An 8,172-nucleotide genomic window follows, 5' to 3' on the forward strand; every position below is an offset into this window, starting at 1 on the left:
CCAGGTGTTTCTTGACTTTCTGCTTTTGCATTCCAGTCTCCTATAATGAGAAGGACATCTTTTATGGGTGTTAGTTCTAGAAGTTCTTGTAGGTCTTCATATAACCATTCAACTTCAGCTTCTTCAGCATTACTAGACTTGGATTACTCTGATATTGCATGGTTTGCCTTGGAAATGAATAGAGATCATTCTTTCATTTTTGAGACTGTATCCAAGTACTGCATTTCAGACTATTTTGTTGATCATGATGGCTACTCCATTTCTTCTAAGAGATTCTTACCCACAGTAGTAGATATAATGGTCATCTGAGTTAAATTCACCCAATTCAGTCCATTTTAGTTTGCTTATTCCTAAAATGTTGACGCTCACTCTTGCCATATCCTGTTGGACCACTTCCAGTTTGACTTGATTCATGGACCTAACATTCCAGGTTCCTATGTAGTATTGCTCTTTACAGCATTGGACTTTGCTTCAATTACCAGTCATATCCATGACTGGCTGTTGTTTTTACCTTGGCTACATCTCTTCATTCTTTCTGGAATTATTTCTCCACTAATCTCCAGTAGCATATTGGGCACCTACAGACCTGGAGAGTTCATCTTTCAGTGTCCTATCTTTTTGCCTTTTTGTACTGTTCATAGGGATTTCAAGGCAAGAATAATGAAGAGGTTTGACATTCCCTTCTCCAGTGGACCACATTTTGTCAGAAAATGGCTATCTCAGGAGGCCTTACCAATAGCTGTTAAAAGAAGAGAAGTGAAAAGCAAGGGAGAAAAGGAAAGATACCCATTTGAATGCAGAGTTCCTAAGAATAGCAAGGAGAGATAAGAAAGCCTTCCTCAGTGATCAGAGCAAAGAAATAGAAGAAAACAATAGAATGGGAAATACTAGAGATCTCTTCAAGAAAATTAGAGATACCAAGGGAACATTTCATGCAAAAATGGTCACAATGAAGTACAAAAATTGTATGGGTCTAAGAGAAGCAGAAGATATTAAGAAAAGGTGGCAAGAACACACAGAACTATACAAAAAAGATCTTCATGATCCATGATGGTATGATCACTCACCTAGAGCCAGACATCCTGGAAGGTGAAGTCAAGTGGGCCATAGGAAGCATCACTATGAACAAAGCTAGTGGAGGTTATGGAATTCCAGTTGAGCTATTTCAAATCTTCAAAGATGATGCTGTGGAAGTGCTGCACTTAATACACTAGCAAATTTGGAAAACTCAGCAGTGGCCACAGGACTGGAAAAGGTCAGTTTTCATTTCAATCCTAAAGAAAAGAAATGTCAAAGAGTGCCCAAACTACCACAAAATTTCACTCATCTCACATGCTAGTAAAATAGCGTTCAAAATTCTCTAACCCAGGCTTCACTAATACATGAACTGTGAACTTCCAGATGTTCAAGCTGGATTTAGAAAATCAGAGGAACCAGAAATCAAATTGCCAACTTCTGCTGGATCATAGAAAAATCAAGAGAATTCCAGAAAAACACTTACTTCTGCTTTACTGACTATGCCAAAAGCTTTGACTCTGTGGATCACCACAAACTGTGGAAAGTTCTTTAAAAGATGGGAATACCAGACCACCTGACCTGCCCTTTGAGTAATCTGTATGCAGGTCAGGAAGCAACAGTTAGAACTGGACATGGAACAATAGGCTGGTTCCAAATAGGGAAAGGATTACATCAAGGCTGTATATTGTCACCTTGCTTATTTAACTTATATGCAGAGTACATCATGAGAAAAGCTGGGCTGGACAAACACAAGTTGGAATCAAGATTGCCAGAGAAATATCAGTAACCTCAGATATGCAGATGACACCACCCTTATGGCAAAAAGTGAAGAAGAACTAAAGAGTCTCTTGATGAAAGTGAAAGAGGAGAGTGAAAAGGTTGGCTTAAAACTCAACATTCTGAAAACTAAGATCATGGCATCACATGCCGTCACTTCATAGCAAATATATGGAGAAACAGTGGAAACAGTGGCATACTATTTTGGGGGCCTCCAAAATCACTGCAGATGGTGACTGCATTCGTGAAATTAAAAAATGCTTACTCCTTGTAAGAAAAGTTTTGACCAACATAGACAGCATATTAAAAAGGAGAGACAGTACTTTGCCTATAAAGGTCCGTCTAGTCAAAGCTATGGTTTTTCCAGTAGTTTTGAATGGATGTGAGTATTGGACTATAAAGAAAGCTGAGCACCAAAGAATTAATGCTTTTGAACTATGGTGTTGGAGAAGACTCTTGAGAGCCTCTTGGACTCCAGCAATCCTCAAGGAAACCAGTCCTGAATATTCATTGGAAGGACTGATGCTGAAGCTGAAACTCCACTATTTTGGCCACCTGATGAGAAGAACTGACTCATTTGAAAAGACCCTGATGCTGGGAAAGGCTTAAGGCGGGAGGAGAAGAGGAAGACAGAAGATGGGATGGTTGGATGGCATCACTGACTCAATGGGCATGAGTTAGAGTAAACTCCAGGAATTGGTTATGGACAGGGAAGCCTGGCGTGCTGCAGTCCATGGCGTCACAAAGAGTTGCACACGACTGAGTGACTGAACTGTACTGAACCTTACAAAAGTGAGCCCATCAACCCGCAGAAGTTTGTCAGTTCCTTGCTTCATCTGCCAAGTGCTGGGGCAGTCAATGCCACTTCAGGGAATTTTGAAGGGAAGATCCTCAGGACAAGCAGTCCCAGTAGCTGCTAGGGCCTTGCCCCAAAATTCCCTGACCAGGGCCAGGTAGCCATGAGCAGCATGGCTCCTGGCTGGCTCACCAAATTTTTTACTAAGTCCAAACTCACTCTGCTCGCCACATGACAGGCCAATGAATTGGAGATGAGGTGGAGAGACAAGGAATACAACTTTATTCAAAAAGCCAGCAGTCTGAGAAGATGGCAGACTAATGTCTCAAAATAACCATCTTGTCAGGGTCTGGATGTTGGCTCTTTTGTAGAACAGAGAGGGAGAGGAGGTGAGGGAGTAAAGTAAAAAGGACATTAATCTTGTAAGTATCTCCTGGGATGGCCAGACTTGAGAACAGGGTGCGTTAATTTTTTCTTTTCTGCAGTCATTCACAGGTGGACAGGGTCAGACTGTCTCTTTGTGAACTGAACAAAGGCACTTCAGATTAAGTTAGGCAGAGGGGCAGGGTTCTCTGAGGCAGGCCATTATGTACGATTACAATAACAAAAGCAACAAAATGCAAAGGTTAAAGTCAAAGAAACAGATGCAACATAGATTCAGCATTGACTCTTCCCTATAATATGCTCTCTTTCTCACACAGAGGAAATCACAGGGTTTTCCTGGCACTGAGCTGTGCCATTCCTGAATGGCACAGTAATATACAAATGTTACATTTACCCTTATCAGTGTATCAATGTTGCACTAGTTAGAATATTCAGAGCAATACTGAGTAGAAATTGTGATAGTAGGCATTCCTTTCTGGTTGCCAATTTCAGGTAGAAAGCTTTCAATATTTCATTATTAAATATGATTTTGCTTTAGTCATTTAAGATATTTTTCATCATAGTAAGGAATTAACCATTTACTCCTGGTTAATTAAGAACTCTTGATATGATCTTATTTATATGTGGAATCTGAAGAAAATTTATAGAAATAATTAACAGATTTATGGTGGGAGTGAGGTGCAGCTGGAGAGGTAGGGGTGAGAGAAAGGGTGAAGGTGGACAAAAAGTTTAAACTTCTAGTTTAAAAAATAGAACTTTTGTCATGAAACCCCATGAAATGATTTTTCCATCTGTTTACATAATCATATGATTTTTCTCTTTATTCTGATAATATAATTAATTGCATTGTTTAGTGTTATTTCAATCTTACAACTCTTATGCAAACCTAAATTAATGTGGTATATTTTCCTTTGTTGAAAATGCTTTTTTGGATACTTTGCAACTATGTTTTTCACTAAAATTACCTTGTAATTTTCCTTTCTTTAAATGTCTTTATCAGGTATTTGTATGATGTTTATTCCAAGCTCATGACACTAATTGAGAATATTTTTAATTTTTCTGTTCTCTAGAGGAGTTTGTATAATACCTGTATTATTTCTTTTTAAAATATTTTCAAGAAGTCACCAAAAAAGCTATCTGAACTTGTGTATTTATTTATGATAAAGGTTTTAAGTAAAGACTAAAATTTTTAAGAACTATGAGAAAATACATAATTTTGATCTTTCCATGTCATTTTCAGTAAGCTGTGATTTTTTTTTCTCTTGGAAATTTATTTCATTTAATTTCCCATGTTTATTGACATTAAATTTTTACAATCTTTCTTATGATCTTTTCAATGACTTTAGATTCTATAGTGATATTCTATTTCTCATTCCTGTTATTGGTAATTTTCATTCCTGATGTTGGCCAAATCAATCACGTGACTATGCCCAGCTTCAAGGAAACTGAGAAGTACCATTGTCCCATGTGCCCAGAAGTAGACAGAGTCAGGTATCAGTAAACATAAATACGTTTATCACTACTTCCAAGAATATGGGGGCTATTAGAAGGAGAAACCAGGATTCAATCTCCTGAGCCATGCTTGCACACAGAGCACTCACTCTCTTCTGGGAAAAAAAAGCAGTGTCCCCAGCCAGACATGATCCTTGTCCTTCCATCCTCTTGAAACAAGTCCCATGGGTTGCTTTCCAGTGATCTTTTGGGCCTTGACCTGGAACCACAGACACAATTGCTTTTGGGGTAGACAACTCTTAGAATATGTTACATCTTTATTTTGTTTCAAAGGTAGCAATCTTCCCTGGCAAAGTTTTACAGTGAGCTAGTGTTAAACGTACTATAAGAAAATTACTCTTGTTAATGATCTGAACTTTCAAAAATCCATTTTCTATTACTGAAATGAGATATCTCAGTTTCTTTCCACATATTATTTGTTTCATAGCACAAATTGGAAATAGTATAAATTTTCTACCAGCATATTAAAATGTGTTTTTATTAACTAGTAATTGAAATGAGACTTGGAAATCAGCAACAAAATGCTTTCGGAGAACTGAATATGTATACTTCTAATTTCATTAATAAAAATTACAACTCTATAGTTAGTTACTGTAGTTTTTTATGTTCATCCTTCCTGGTACAGCAGTGCATGGCAGGAATTTTCTCAACCTTTTCCCAACACATTAATATTGAGAAGCTCAAGGTTATAGATAAGTCTAAAGATCATAAATTAGCCTTACTGTAAGTACACTAACTTTTGCATAATTTCATAAATATAGCTGATGGCATGGAATGACATTGATTTATTGAAACATAATCCAAACATCTCAACCTGGGAGACACAGTGGAAAAGTAGAAAGGGCTAGATGTGAAAGTATGACACACCAAACCCAAATACCAGAGAAACTGAGGTGTTACCTAAGAAAAACTTAGATGTTACCTAAGAAAAGCTCAGTCTCACTGAGCATTTGTTTCCTTATCTGTATAGACAGAAGACTGAGCTGAGCTTGCAAATTTGCCATGAAAATCATCTGTGACATATGTAAGTCAAATTAGCATAACGGGTTCTAGACCACAGTACACAACATAATGAAAGTGATAATGACTATTGTCATTTCCCTTACAGGACCTTCTCCAGGACTGGTTGATGTCTTTGATAGCACAGCCTAAGTACTTGGTGTTAGATACTAGAGACAGGAGAGATTTATCAGTGTTAGCTGATAAATAAGTGTCTGATAAATAAGCTGATAAATAAAGTGTCCACACTCCAACTTCAGATCTGAGCCCAATCAAGAAGTGATGTTGACTGCTAAATGGATTTCCCAGGGAAACAGAGGGTGAGGCAGTTCTAGGCATGTCCAGAGGAGGAGAGGACATTAACCAGATGAAGTCATAAATGCCAATTTCTTCTGAAGAATCTATGGGAAAGAAACCAAGCATCTTTAATGAAAGTAAAGCTCATTTATGGTGAGCTTAGGAAAGATGTACAAGCAAAGACATCTAAAGATTTTTCTGAGAGTACTAATAAGGCCTTGGATAAAAGGTGGAATATGTCAGCAGAGGGCACTTACAAGGGATCTGAGGAGAAGATACTGGCTGACCATTACAGAACTGGGATTCTCTCTGCTGAAGGCTTTCCCCAAGTCCAGTAAAGAGGAGGAACTAAAGCTTCCTTTAGAGCTTACTGAAGAGGTGTTGGATTTTCACTCTGTTGGGTTATTCACAAATGCTTTTTGGTTCTTAATACAACTTACAGGTGTATGAGTCACTCCAAGTATGGACTCAAATAAATGTCTGGGGTGGTCTAATGCCATATGACTGCTGTGAATACAAGTGTCAAAATTGCTAGAGGCAAGGGCTTCATCCAGAAACAGCACATGTCCCAGAACCAGACAGCTGTGTTGGAACCTGGATCTGCTCACCACCAGCAATGGAACTGCAGGCAACATCATTAGATGCCAAATCTACAGGGAAATTTCTAAGAAGTGGGATATTTGCATGGTCTTAAGTTGGTTTCTATAGTTTGCTTAAAAGAGGAAAAATTGTTAGTGAAGAATGGAAAAGCTGGACAACACCATGACCAAATGATTAAAATCAATATCAGAATTGAGGAATAGATGGATTCTGTATGCTTTTAGATGTAATGTCTTAAGCACATAATATTGCTTTTCTAGTATCCTGACCTAAAATATGCAACCCAAATTCAGCCATGAGAAAATATTTATGCAACCCAAAATAATTATTGTATTTTAAAAGCTGAAAGAGACAGAGAAAGAGAAAAGAGTCAGAGGGAAAAGATTTATTATGAAAATTTGGCACATGTGATTATGCAATATACCATCTGAAAACTGTTCTAGGTTAAAGGACACTAAAGAGATGCTGAAACTAAATTAAACACATGATCCTAAACAGGAGAAGACTTTTGAGAGTCCCTTGGACTGCAAGGAGATCCAACCAGTCCATCCTAAAGGAGATCAGTCCTGGGTGTTCATTGGAGGGACTGATGTTGAAGCTGAAACTCCAGTACTTTGGCCACCTGATGCAGAGAGCTGACTCATTTGAAAAGACCCTGATGTTGGGAAAGATTGAGGGTGGGAGGAGAAGGAGACGACAGAGGATGAGATGGTTGGATGGCATCACCGACACAATGGACATGGGTTTGGGTGGACTCTGGGAGTTGGTGATAGACAGGGAGGCCTGGCGAACTGCGGTTCATGGGGTCACAAAGAGTCCGACACGACTGAGCAACTGAACCGAACTGAAACTGTAATGCTGCAAGAAAAATGCTATACACAACATTATTTGGCCAATTGACAAAACTGGAATATGATCAATACATTAGAAAAAAAGTTTAATTAAGTGAATAATTGTACTGAAGATTATATGAGAACACCATCTCTTAGGAAACACATACTTAAGTATTTAGAGATAACTAAATGGCTTAGAAATTTTGTTTAGAGAAATAGAGAAAGCAAATGGGTGAAAATGTTAACAGATGAATCCAGATATATGAATGCTCTATGTTATATTCCAATCTTGCAACTTTCTGTAAGTGTGAAAAATAAAGCATAGAGTCGGACACAACTGAAGTGACTTAGCAGCAGCAGACTTAGCAGCAGCAGCAAGTGACTTTTATTATCACCAGACTCACTTTAAAATCATTTTTTCTGACCTATTTGGTTATATCTAAATAGAGAGCTTCAAAGACAAATTTGACCAAGCAAAAGAAAAAAAAAAAAGAAAAGTGATTTAAAATTATCTAGTTAGGGGACCAAATAATAGCTGAGGAAGTTAAGCACCACTAGACCCACCATATAAGGAATTCCAAAGTGTGTCATTAAGAAGAAATAAATATGCTATTTAACATCATGCTGCTGCTAAGTCGCATCAGTCGTGTCCGACTCTGTGCGACCCCATAGACGACAGCCCACCAGGCTCCCCCGTCCCTGGGATTCTCCAGGCAAGAACACTGGAGTGGGTTACCATTTCCTTCTCCAATGCATGAAAGTGAGAAGTGAAATTGAAGTCGCTCAGTCCTGTCAGACTCCGTGGACTGTAGCCTACCAGGCTCCTCCATCCATGGGATTTTCCAGGCAAGAGTACTGGAGTGGGGTGCCATTGCCTTCTCTGATTTAACATCATAGAAACATATAAATATGTAAAACTCATCAGTAAGTGTAAATATATAATCAAAGTCAGGTTAT

This window comes from Bos grunniens, chromosome 2, assembly GCF_055505025.1.
Source record: "Bos grunniens cultivar Pamir isolate PY7600 chromosome 2, Bosgru_T2T1.0, whole genome shotgun sequence".
NCBI classification, from domain to species: Eukaryota; Metazoa; Chordata; class Mammalia; order Artiodactyla; family Bovidae; genus Bos; species Bos grunniens.